At 47.3% G+C, this 14,032-nt stretch overlaps 1 non-coding gene across 1 annotated transcript; it reads left to right on the top strand.

Moving 5' to 3' along the window:
* The first annotated feature begins 4,195 nt into the window (after positions 1-4,195).
* On the top strand, positions 4,196-4,387 carry LOC144508805 (U2 spliceosomal RNA). The gene has a single exon (XR_013500354.1). It is a non-coding gene; the product is annotated as a U2 spliceosomal RNA (small nuclear RNA).
* Positions 4,388-14,032: the final 9,645 nt, after the last annotated feature.

Raw genomic sequence — 14,032 nt, 5'->3', positions numbered from 1 at the left:
ATCCGGGTTAAACTCCATTTGCCATTTTTCAGCCCAGCTTTGCATCATATCTATGTCTCTTTGCAGCCTACAACAGCCCTCCACCTCATCCACTACTCCACCAATCTTGGTGTCATCAGCAAATTTACGGATCCACCCTTCAGCCCCCTCCTCTAAGTCATTAATAAAAATCACAAAGAGCAGAGGACCAAGCACTGATCCCTGTGGCACTCCGCTAGCAACCTGCCTCCAATCCAAAAATTTTCCATCCACCACCACCCTCTGTCTTCGATCAGACAGCCAGTTACCTATCCAATCGGCCAACTTTCCCTCTATCCCACACCTCCTCACTTTCATCATAAGCTGACCATGGGGGACCTTATCAAGCGCCTTACTAAAATCCATGTATATGACATCAACTGCCCTACCTTCATCAACACACTTAGTTACCTCCTCAAAAAATTCCATCAAATTTGTGAGGCACGACTTGCCCTTCATGAATCCGTGCTGACTATCCTGGATTAATCTGCATCTTTCTAAATGGTCGTAAATCCCATCTCTAAGGACCTTTTCCATCAATTTACCAACCACCGAAGTAAGACTAACCGGTCTATAATTACAAGGGTCATTTCTATTCCCATTCTTAAACAGAGGAACAACATTCGCCATTCTCCAGTCCTCTGGCACCATCCCCGTGGACAGCGAGGACCCAAAGATCAAAGCCAAAGGCTCTGCAATCTCATCCCTTGCCTCCCAAAGATTCCTAGGATACATTTCATCAGGCCCAGGGGTCTTATCGACCTTCAGTTTATTCAAAACTGCCAGGACATCCTCCCTCCGAACATCTATTTCCTCAAGCCCATTAGCCTGTAACACCTTCTCTTCCTCAAAAACATGCCCCCTCTCCTTGGTGAACACTGAAGAAACGTATTCATTCATCACCTCGCCTATCTCTACTGACTCCATACACAAGTTCCCACTACTGTCCTTGACCGGCCCTAACCTCACCCTGGTCATTCTTTTATTCCTCACATAAGAGTAAAAAGCCTTGGGGTTTTCCTTGATCCGACCCGCCAAGACTTCTCGTGTCCCCTCCTAGCTCTCCTAAGCCCCTTTTTCAGCTCATTCCTTGCTAGCTTGTAACCCTCAATCGAGCCATCTGAACCTTGTTTCCTCATCCCTACATAAGCTTCCCTCTTCCTTTTCACAAGACATTCCACCTCTTTCGTGAACCATGGTTCCTCACTCGGCCATTTCCTCCCTGCCTGACAGGGACATACCTATCAAGGACATCCAGTATTTGTTCCTTGAAAAAGTTCCACTTTTCATTAATTCCTTCCCCTGACAGTTTCTGTTCCCAACTTATGCCCCCTAATTCTTGCCTAATCGCATCATAATTACCTCTCCCCCAATTGTAAACCTTGCCCTGCCGTACGGCCCTATCCCTCTCCATTGCAATAACAAAAGACACCGAATTGTGGTCACTATCTCCAAAGTGCTCTCCCACAACCAAATCTAACACTTGGCCCGGTTCATTTCCCAGTACCAAATCCAATGTGGCCTCACCTCTTGTCGGCCTATCCACATATTGTGTCAGGAAACCCTCCTGCACACACTGCACAAAAACTGCCCCATCCGAACTATTTGACCTACAAAGGTTCCAATCAATATTTGGAAAGTTAAAGTCCCCCATGACAACTACCCTGTGACCTCCACACATATCCATAATCTGCTTAGCAATTTCTTCCTCCACATCTCTATTACAATTTGGGGGCCTATAGTAAACTCCTAACAATGTGACCGCTCCTTTCCTATTTCTAACCTCAGCCCATATTACCTCAGTGTGCAGATCCCCCTTGAAGTGCCTTTCCGCAGCCGTTAAACTATCCTTGATTAACAATGCCACTCCTCCACCTCTTTTACCAGCTTCCCTACACTTAGTGAAACATCTATACCCCGGAACGTCCAACAACCATTCCTGTCCTTGTTCTACCCACATCTCCGTAATGGCCACAACATCGTAGTCCCAAGTACCAATCCATGCCCCAAGTTCATCTACCTTGTTCCGGATGCTCCTTGCATTGAAGTAGACACACTTCAACCCACCTTCCTGTCTACCGGTACCCACCCTTGACCCTGATACCTTCCCCAATACCTCACCACCCTCACTGACCTCTGGACTACAACTCCTTTTCCCACTCCCCTGACAAATTAGTTTAAACCCCCCTGAAGAGCCGTAACAAATTTCCCTCCTAGGATATTGGTGCCCCTCTGGTTCAGGTGCATCCCGTCCTGTTTGTACAGGTCCCACCTTCCCCAGAATGTGTTCCAATTATCCACGTATCTGAAACCCTCCCTCCTGCACCATCCCTGCACCACATGTTTAACTGCACTCTCTCCCTGTTCCTCAACTCGCTATCACGTGGCACCGGCAACGTACCAGAGATGACCACATGTTTCGTCTTGGCTCTCAGCTTCCAGCCCAGCTCCAGAAATTCCTGCTTTAAATCCCCGTCCCTTCTCTTACCTATGTCATTGGTACCAATGTGTACCATGACTTGTGACTGTTTCCCCTCCCCCTTCAGAATCCGGAAAACACGGTCTGAGACGTCACGGACCTTGGCATCTGATAGGCAACATACCATCCGTGAGTCTCTTTTGCTGCCACAGAACCTCCTATCTATCCCTCTAACTAACGAGTCCCCAATAACTATTGCCCTCCCGCTCTGCCCCTTACCCTCCCGAGCCACAGAGACGGACACAGTGTTGGAGATCCTCTCACTGCGGCTCACCACTGGTATGTCATCCCCCTCAACCCTATCCAAAGCGGAATACTTGTTGCTAAGGGGAATGACCACCGGGGATTCCTGCACGGACTGCTTCCTCCCAGCCCCTCTCACCATCACCCATCTGTTTTCATTCCTCGGAGTAGCCCGGAGTCTTCTGTCTATGGCCACCTCTGCGTCCCTAATGATCCTAAGTTCATCCAACTCCAGCTCCAGTTCCCTAACACGGTTTTGGAGGAGCTGCAGATGGGTGCACTTCCCACAGGTGTAATCAGCAGGGACACTGTCGTCGCCCCTCACCTCAAACATAGTGCAAGAGGAACATAGCACTGCCTGCACACCCATCCCTTCTAGATACCTTGCCAGTTCCAGGTAGAAACAGCAAAAATGAATTAAACTCACCCCTGCCTCGCCCTTTCTGCCTAAGCCCTGTGAGCCAAAGCCTTATAGCTCACACTCTGCTTCCCACACACTCCACTGCCCGTCTCCCGACGCTGCCCGCTGTATACTGCAGCCTACCTTTTATACTTCGCGCGCTTAAAAAACCCTTCCCAGACTCCTTAGCAGCCCACTTCCAGTTTTCACTTTAAACTTAAAATACTACTACAAAAGTAAAGGCCAAAGAAAAACACACACTAGCTGACTAATTAAATAAATAAACAATTCAATCAATCTCTCACCAGCACTGCTGCCTCCAATCACTCCCTCTCAGCTTGCTCCAGTGGAACAATGAGGGGGAACCTCCCAGGTAACTGACTTTTAACGTTAAAATAAAAACCCTTCCCAGACTCCTCAGCAGCCCACTTCCAGTTTTCACTTTAAACTTAAAATACTACTACAAAGGTAAAGGCCAAAAAAAAACACACACTTGCTGACTAATTAAATAAATAAACAATTCAACCAATCTCTCACCAGCACTGCTGCCTCCAATCACTCCCTCTCAGCTTGCTGTCTGGGGTCTACAATGTAGCGACATTGTAGACCCCAGAATACCTGAAGGTCAACTCATACAGTACTGGTCTCCTATTTTAAGCAAATATGTAATTAAAAGCATATCATAAAATCTTTAGTATACTAACACCAGGAATGGAAAATACTGGAAAATCTCAGCAGGCCTGACAGCATCTCTGGGGAGAGAATGGAGCACCTTTTGAAGTCTCGATGACCCTTTGCCATCTCTGACAAAGGGCCATTGTCACATGCCAACTGGTTGGCTTAACATGTGAAGTGACACACATCTCAGGACTGTCTAAGCATTCCTTCCAAATTATATATGGAAGAAAATAATTACAGTGACTGCTATTTACATTCCTCATTAATTCTGCTGTGGTAAGATCTATGGAGATGTGGAATGCAGCTATCTAATGTGTGATTATTATTGATGGCGAACTGAAAACAAAACATGAAACAGAAACAAAAGAAATTCCAATCGTGCTTCTCGGCCTTTTGGCTAAGATCAAGTGTAGTATCGACATGCTGTGCTTGGTTGAAGTCATTAGGTTACATTTTAGCTTCATTTGAAGCAATTTTTTAAAACGGCATTTCGGCCTTTTGGCTAAGATGCAAATGAGATCAAGCCTTGGAGAAGGTGCAATGCCGACTCCAATCAGCTTGGATCATGTAAATCAAGCCCAAGACAGGAGGTGAGAGCCCTGTCTTGTCAGCTTGGATCGGGAATGTCTCCACTTGTTGAGACTCTGAATTGGACTTGATTTGATTGAATTGGATTTTTAAAAAACAGTGCAGAAGGAGGCCTTTTGGCCCATCGAGTCTACACTGACTCTTCGACAGAGCAGCCCACCCGGGACCTAACCCCATAACCCCACGTATTTACCCCGCTAATCCCCCTAACCGACACATCTTGGGACACTAATGGGCAATTTAGCATGGCCAATCAACTTAACCTACGCATCTTTGGATTTCGGGAAGAAGCAGGAGCACCCGGAGTAAACCCATGCAGATACAGTGAGAATGTGCATATTCCAGGCAGACACCACCCAAGGTTAGAATTGAACCCGGGTCCCTGGTACAGTGAGGCAGCAGTGCTAACCACTGTGCCAAAAGTGGGGAAAAGACAATGGCTGTTCTACTGAATGCTATTCCTTTCTGTTTGATATATCCTGTAAGATATCAGATAATGCAGGAATGGGATCAGATTGATTGGCATATGTAATGGTGTGGGAAGTGGTCAAGGAAATCGAGAGGATTTTAAAGATTCGTGGAATTGATCAGGAGGATCGGGTTACTCTGAACCAGATTTTTGAGTTTGGCCAGCTCTATTCCAATACGCATATATATATGATTGCACTGGGTGTTGACATTGCAGTTAAAACTTGTTTTTCCAATTGCAAATATATGCTTTATTATCTGAAAGGGCATGAGAAACAATTCACACTGACCATCACAGAAAGTGCAACAACATTTAGGTTTCTGTATAGATGAAGTTGCTTCAATGAAATTGGGATAAGTGCAGGAGCTTTATGTTTAATGGCAAGCGATTTATCATAAAAACTGAAATGTGATGGACATTCTGTCAATAATCATTGTCATTTCTGCACTGGATGAGGAACATGTTTCCTAATCAGAGCATATGCGCCTCGATTGACAATGGATTCGCAAAAGGTAACACAACAGAACATCTTCCAAATTGAGAAAGACCTTATTGGCACACGCAAAATTTTGGAATGTATTGAACAAAAAAGTATTGAAACTCATGTCACAAAGGGACAGAGTTGAAAAATTGTATTGAGGATGAATTTGAAACTGCTGGCCGGCTCAGGACCGAGATCACCAATCCCACTCTCACTTCCTCTCCATACCCCTTGATCCTTTTAGCTGTAAGGGTTGCGTCCAACTCCCTCTTGACCAAATCTAGTGAACTGGCTCCAACAGTTCTGTGGTAGAGAATTCCACAGGTTCACAACTCTCTGAGCAAAAAAGTTCTTCTTTATCTCAGTCCTGAATGGCTTATCCCTCAGTCTTAGACTGTGATCCCGAGTTCTGGACTTCTCCAACATCGGAAACATTCTTCCCACATCTAGCTTATCCAGTCCCATCAGGATTTTATATGTTTCCATAAGATCCCCTCTAATTCTTCTGAATTCCAGTGAGTCCAAGCCCAATCGATCCAGTCTTTCTTCATATGTCAGTCCTTCCATTCCAGGAATCAGTCTGGTGAACCTTGCTGGACTCCCTCAATAGCATGAATGTCCTTCCTCAGACTAGGAGACCAAAGAGAATGTTTCCCTCTTATAGAGTGTTTCATATTGTCACTAAAATGGAAATCCAAAACCAAATCCAGAAGAAAGATATCAGCATAGCGTGGATGCATTCAAGGGTGGAAATATAGAAACATGTAATGTTGAGAGGTGTGATGGGAAGATACTGGTTGCTGTATGTTTGCGTTATACAGGACATTGGTGAGACTACATAGAATTATTAGTGTCACCAGTAGGCTTACATTAACACTGCAATGAAGGGGGTGATTCTCCCATCTCGAACAGTGGGGTTTAGCATAGCTTCCCACGCTCAGGGAAATAGTGAGAGACCCCGCTGGAGTGAAGGAGGCAATCGGGGCCTCCCAGTGGGTTGGGCGGCAGTGGGATGGTGCCTCCCGCGCATGGGCACCCTGGCAGTGTCAGTCTGTGCCCCTGCCACTGCCCAAGGGGCAAAGTGTCCATGCCCAGGGGGCACCTTGGCACTGGCCATCGGACAAGGAGGTGGGGCCTATTGTGGGCAGGGCAGAGGGGGCGATCGGTGGGGGTGGGGGTGGGGGGTCCCGCTGCCACTCTGCATGGGGATCGGTCTGGGCTGGAGGGAGGCCAGTGAACGGGGCAGGCTAGGGGAGGTGGTGGTCTGCCGTGGGGGCTTGCCTGCCGGGGGAGGTGGGGTGAGGGGGTGGGGGGATTGTTACTACTGGGGGAGGGAGGAGGGGGGACTGGACATCATGGCGTTCTGGAGGCAGGGGGGTGTCGGGGCTGGCGCGGGGATTGTCATGGGGGCTGCGATTGGGCCATGAGGGGTGCTGGAGGGGCAGTACTGTGGGGACCTGGACTGGCCAGTGATGAAGCTGGCCAGCAAATGGGGAGTCTGACAGATCGGGGCCACTGGACATGCGCAGAGTTCCAGAACTGTCAAACTCTGGCGCAAATAGTCACCGCACCCCCCGAGTTTTTAATGATATTCACAATTGGGACCGCTGCAGTGCACAGAGTGGGGAGGTGTGAATCTGAAGTTGCGCTGAAAAAACAGTCCTGATCTAGACCTGTTTTCTCACCAATTCAGCACTTTTGGGAGAATCATCCTGAAGTTACTGCAAAAATCTCCGGGTCGCCTGTTTGGGTACACTGAGAATTTAGCTTGGCTAGTGCAACTAACCAGTACATCCTTCAGACTGTGGGAGGAAACCAGAGTGGAAACTCATGCAGACATGAGGTGAATGTGCAGAACCCACAGTGGCCCGAGGCTGGGAATTGAACCTGAATCCCAGGTGCTGTGAGGCAACAGAGCTAACCACTGTGCCACTGTGCCACACAGCATAGTGCAGAAGGAGCCCATTTGGTCCATTGAGTCTGCACCGACTCTCCAACAGAGCATCTCACCCAGGCCCTCCCCAAAACCCACATATTTAGCATGCTAATCCCCCTAACCTATACATCTTGAGACACCAAGGGTCAGTTTAGCATGGCCAATACACCTAAATTGCACATCTTTCAACTGTGGGAGGAACCTTGGCACCCAGAGGAAACCCACATGGAGGGAAAGTGCAAACTCCACACAGGCAGTCACCCAAGGGTGGGATTGAACCTGGGTTTCTGGTGCAGTGAGGCAGCAGTGCTAACCACTTTGCCACCGTGCCGCTCCATCTGGAATATTGGATGCAGTGTTGGTCTCCATTTTTGTGAAGATATAAATGTGTTCAAAACAGTTCAGAGAAGGTTTATTAGACTAACTCCACAGAGCCGAAAGCAACTCGCCCGGTAAGCCGTCGCTTCCGGGAGTTTTACTTGTCCCAAAGGACTTGAGCTAGGATGCAGAGAAAGATCAGCTTAATATGAGGTAGGTCCACTCAAACGTCTGATGGCAGAAAGGAAGAACCTGTTCTTGAGGCAGTTGGTATGTGTCCTCAAACCTTAGTATCTTTTTCCTGATGGAAGAAGGTGGAAGAGAGTATGTCCGAGGTGCGGGGTCATTGATTATGCTGGCTGCTTTTCCGAGGCAGCGGGAAGAGCAGACAGAGTCAATGGATGGGAAGCTGGTTTGCGTGATGGACTGGGCTTTGTTCATGACCCTTTGTAGTTTTTGGAGTCTTGAACAGGGCAGGAGCCATACCAAGCTGTGATACAACCAAAAAGAATGCTTTCTATGGTGCATCTGTAAAAGTTGGTGAGAGTCGTAGCAGAAATGCCAACTTTCTTTAGCCTCCTGAAAAATGAGACATGTTACTTGGGCTTTCTTCACTATAGCCTCAGCGAGGAGGAACCAGGACAGGTTGTTGGTGATCTGGACAACTCGAAAACGTGAAGCTCCCGACCATTTTCCTTGACCGTTGGCCATGCTAAATTGCCTCATAGTGTCCAAAGACATGCAGGTTATGTGGAGTGGCCACGATAAATGCACGGGGATACGGAGACAGGGAAGAGGGGAGGGTCCGGGGAGGATGCTCTTTCGGAGAGGAGAGACACTGAACGTTTCCGGCCGTTCATGCTGGTGGGAACTTCCGGTCCCGCCGATGGCATGCCCTCAGCGTGGGTTTCCCAGCAGCTTGGGAAATCCCATTGACAGCACCAGGTCCAGAAGATCCCACTGCCGGCCAACGACACGCGGTGGGAAGGCGGGAGAATCCCACGCACTGTCTGACACGGTCATGGGAGACAAAAAATAGAGCGTGTGTGGGACCAGGAGGAGGCAACAAAACAGAAGGTCAGGGAAAAGGGACATCGAAGATAGGGGCAGGAGGAGGCCATTCGATCTTTTGAGCCTGCTCCACCATTCATCACGATCATGGCTGATCGTCCAACTCAGCAGCCTAATCCTGCTTTCCCCTCGTAATGTTTGATACCGTTCACCCCAAGTGCTATATCTAGCCAGCTCTTGATTACATTAGAACCCCCTAAGACTGTTGGGGTTCCGATGTACCCTTAGTGCCCAGCTCCCAGCCTCTGGAGAAAATCTTCACTTGTATTCCTTCAAGAGGCCTGATTTCTGTAATGATGGGTGTCCCTGGAAAGGGAGCATGCGGTGTCTGAAGGCACCACTGAAGCCTTCCGTGCCCACTGGGCAACGCAGGGACTGGGGTGTATTATTGACACCTTTAATCACATTTTAATTTGATGTTTAAGTTTCCTTTGTTTTTTGTTTCGGGTGGTTCCCCTCTTTTTCGGGGCGGCACGGTAGCACAGTGGTTAGCACTGCTGCTTCACAGCTCCAGGGACCTGGGTTCGATTCCTGGCTTGGGTCGCTGTCTGTGTGGAGTTTGCACATTCTCCTCGTGTCTGCGTGGGTTTCCTCCGGGTGCTCCGGTTTCCTCCCACAGTCTAAAGATGTGCAGGTTAGGTGGATTGGCCATGCTAAAATTGCCCCTTAGTGTCCTGAGATGCATAGGTTAAAGGGATTAGCAGGTAAATGTTTAGGGATAAGGGGGTAGGGCCTGGGTGGGATTGTGGTCGGTGCAGACATGATGGGCCAGGTGGCCTCTTTCTGCACTGTGGGGTTTCTATGATTCTTTCTATGATTTTTCGGGAGCTGCCCTTTTTCAGTTGTCCCTAAATTAAGTTGATTTTCTCTATTTGGTTCGACACAAAAAGATGTCCCTGATTAAGGGGCCAACTGATGGGCCCATCAGGGAGAGTTTACTTTGTCTGTAACCGGGAGTGGAAGCTCCTCGGCCACTCCCAAAGGTAGACTGCAGACTGACAGCATTCTGTACACTGCTGTTGGAATTGTAAAGAAAGGGATTCTGATGAAGGGACTTCTGCCTCCGTGAACTTATTACAATTTTCAAACCTAAATCCTGAGTCTCCAATTCTTAAGCTGCCAGAGGAACTAATATCCCTTTTCAAATTGTAGGGTTAGCAGATTCTGGAAAATGAAGCCATAGTCAGCCTGGAATCTGAGTAAACAAGGGAGTTAAGCATTTACATTTGGGGAGTGGGTATGAGGAAGGATTCAGTCACATGTCCCATAGGAGATGATCATGTTCCTGCTCTTTGGATTTTGCTCCGTGACACCTATCACCAGAGCATGCTGCTGTGCAACATTGAACACACTGTCAAACTCACTGGACTGTAAAAGCATGAAACAAAAGTCCTCAGCTTGTGGAACTATGTTTTACAATTCTGGAATAAGGCTTGTGTTTTCTGCATTGGAATCCATCTCAATCTATTGAGACAACATAAATATCTTTGCACCATTTGTAGTGACCATTTTGAAATGTCTGTAATGTTTCTTTGACTGAATTAAAGCAACATATCTGTGTAGAACACCTGAATAATATTGTACTTGGTGTGATGGCCACTTTGCAATATTTGTAATGATGTTCTCTCAGATATTTTATCAATAAAGTATACTTTTGGAAAGAAAGAAAGCATCGTAATGAATTTGTGATTTAAATGAGATGGGGCCATCAATCTGGATTTATCTTACTGAGGATATGAGGGGGATATTGCGGGTTGTCTCTCATTCCCTCTAGATCTCTCTCTGCTCTCTCCCGCTCTTAATCTATTGGTCTCCAATTCTAGCTTCCTTCATTTTTCCCCTTTAATCTGATCTTTGCAACATGCAAGAGGATAGAGTCATAGAGGTTTACAGCATGGAAACAGGCCCTTCAGCCCAACTTGTCCATGCCACCCTTTTTTTTTAAAACCCCTAAACTAATCCCAATTGCCTGCATTCGGCCCATATCCCTCTATACCCATCGTACCCATGTATCTATCTAAACGCTTTTTAAAAGGCAAAATTGTACCCGCCTCTACTACTACCTCTGGCAGCTTGTTCCAGACACTCACCACCCTCTGTGTGAAAAAATTGCCCCTCTGGACACTTTTGTATCTCTCCCCTCTCTCCTTAAACCTATGCCCTCTCGTTTTAGACTCCCCTCCCTTTGGGAAAAGATATTGACTATCTCGCTGATCTGTGCCCCTCATTATTTTATAGACCTCTACAAGATCACCCCTCAGCCTCCTACGCTCCAGAGAAAAAGGAGCCAGTCTATCCAGCCTCTCCTTATAACTCAATCCACCAAGTCTCGGTAGCATCCTCGTAAATCTTTTCTGCACTCTTTCTAGTTTAATAATATCCTTTCTATAATAGAGTGACCAGAATTGCACATAGTATTCCAAGTGTGGCCTTACCAATGTCTTGTACAACTTCAACAAGACATTCCAACTCCTGTATTCAATGTTCTGACCAATGAAACCAAGCATGCCGAATGCCTTCTTCACCATTCTGTCCAAGGAGCTATGAACATATACCCCGAGATCTCTTTGTTCTGTAACTCTCCCCAACACCCTACCATTAACTGAGTAAGTCCTGCTCTGGTTCAATCGACCAAAATGCATCACCTCGCATTTGTCTAAATTAAACTCCATCTGCCATTCATCAGCCCACTGGCCCAATTGATCAAGATCCCGTTGCAATTGGAGAAAACTTTCTTCACTGTCCACTACGCCACCAATCTTCGTGTCATCTGCAAACTTACTAACCATGCCTCCTATATTCTCATCCAAATCATTAATATAAATGACAAATAACAGTGGACCCAGCACTGATCCCTGAGGCACACCATTGGTCACAGGCCTCCAGTTTGAAAACCAACTCTCTACAACTACCCCCTGGCTTCTGTCAAGAAGCCAATTTTGTATACATTTAGATACCTTACCCTGGATCCTGTGAGATTTAACCTTCTGCAACAACCTACCACGCGGTACCTTGTCAAAGGCCTTGCTAAAGTCCATGTAGACAACATCAACTGCACTACCCTCATCTACCTTCTTCGTCACCCCTTCAAAAAACTCAATCAAATTTGTGAGACATGATTTTCCACTCACAAAGCCATGCTGACTGTCCCTAATCAGTACTTGTGCCTCTAAATGCCTGTAGATCCTGTCTCTCAAAATGCAATTCATTTTTATTGAAACTGCAGGAAGGCAGGTGGAAAAATGAGTTTGCTCATTCTCCCTGGGTCTGCGTAGGTTTCCTTTGGGTACTCTGGTTTCCTTCCAAAGTCCAAATGTGTGCAAGTTATGGAGATTGGCGATGCTAAATTGCCCCTTGGTGTTCCAAGCTTTGTAGGTGAGACAGATTAGCAAAGGGAAATGTGTGGGGTTACGGGGATAGGGAAAGGAAGGGGTCTGGTCAGAGACTCAGTGCTGTTTCAATGGGCCGAATGGCCTCCTTCTGCACTGTACGGATGCTATGTTTTCCCACTTGCTTCTTCCAGCTCTGATTATGAGATTTGTGGTGAGCCGTGGAGGGGATTGACAGTTTTACTGCCACTTAATGATATCACCAGAATCCTGTAGAAAGCCTCGGAGTTTGGACAGGTTTGGAGATTTTATTAATTCTGATACGTTCCTCTCTGAAGTTCAGGTCATTGTAAACCTGTTCGACGAATTCATTTAGTCAGGATCATTTGAATAATTTGTGACGATTCTTGTGCTGAGAAGTGGATGCGTGCAAATTGCCTGCAGCGTTTCATACATGCCAACTGTGTGTTTGCATTGAGGGTGAATTGTGACCATTGGAGCTATTCCTGAGAAGTGCTATGATTTGAAAGGTTCAATGAGGGACTGACAGTGGAATGTGCTCATCCCCTATTCTCTCAATCAGAGTTTTCCCAGTATAACGCAACATTCTGTAATTAAGAAGGTGACGCTCCCAATAATTATTTCTCTGATTTTCTCTCGCTCTTTAACTGTCAACTGACTTAGGGCTGCTTGTGTGAACATGATATTCCTAATTTTGGTTCAGCGTTTTGAACCTATCAGAAACAAAGTACTTTTTAAAAATGTGATCATGACCTAATTTAAAACTCGTTCACGCTTTTTGAGAAGGGAGGTCTTGTGCAAACCTGAACTTCAGAGAGGAACGTATCAGAATTAATAAAATCTCCAAACCTGTCCAAACTCCGAGGCTTTCTACAGGATTCTGGTGCAATGGAAGTGGGCGGCACAGTGTCACATTGGTTAGCACTGCTGCCTCACAGTGCCAGGGAATCGGGTCCAAATCTGGCCTTGGGTCACTGTCCGTGTGGAGTTTGCATGTTCTCCCCTTGTCAGCGTGGGTTCCTCTGGATGCTCCGGTTTCCTCCCGCAGTCCAAAGATGTGCGGGTTAGGTTGATTGGCCATGCTAAATTGACCCTCGTGTCAGGTGATTAACAGAGTAAATATGTGGGGTCACGGGAATGGGGCCTGGGTGGGATTATGGTTGGTGCAGACTCAATGGGCCGAATGGCCTTCTTCTGCACTGTAGGGATTCTATGGATTCTCTGTTCCTGCCTCTTAGCCAAAAGCTGTGGGTTCGGGTCCCAGCACTTGATGGCCATGGGCAAATGTTGCGAGCTTTCTCTCATTCCGCTTTCAGCGCAAGTGCACTGCACAACAGAACAGGGCAGCAGTGTCAGAATAAGATGAATGGGGCGGCACGGTAGCACAGTGGTTAGCCCTGCTGCTTCACAGCCCCAGGAACCTGGGTTCGATTCCAAGCTTGGGTCACTGTCTGTGTGGAGTTTGCACATTCCCCTCGTGTCTGCATGGGTTTCCTCCGGGTGCTCCGGTTTCCTCCCACAGTCCAAACATGTGCGGGTTAGGTTGATTGGCCATGCTAAAATTGCCCCTTAGTGTCCTGAGATGCGTAGGTTAGAGGGATTAGTGGGTAAAATATGTAGGGATATGGGTGTAGGGCCTGGGTGGGATTGTGGTCGGTGCAGACTCGATGGGCCGAATGGCCTCTTTCTGTACTGTAGGGTTTCTATGATTCTATGAATGGCCTTCTTCACTCAGCTACGGTAACTAAAACACAACTGCCCCCCCCCCCCCGTTCCCCATCTCCCACTGGACCCCCACACACCCCGTCGCACACCTAATGCTTTCTTGCATTTTGCCAATACCAGGCACCAGTTTCTCCCCTCCCTCCAACAATCACCATCTTCCCCCAGTAAATGCTATGCACCTCAGATTCCACCTCCCAACCAAACGCCATGACTGCCACACCTCATCACCATCTTAAATGTCCATATGCCCCCACCCATACGCTCCCTAGCAGTGTC

This window comes from Mustelus asterias, chromosome 20, assembly GCF_964213995.1.
Source record: "Mustelus asterias chromosome 20, sMusAst1.hap1.1, whole genome shotgun sequence".
Lineage (NCBI taxonomy): Eukaryota > Metazoa > Chordata > Chondrichthyes > Carcharhiniformes > Triakidae > Mustelus > Mustelus asterias.
The sequence above is the reverse complement of the archived record's forward strand: the minus strand, read 5'-3'. Positions and strand labels throughout refer to the sequence as shown.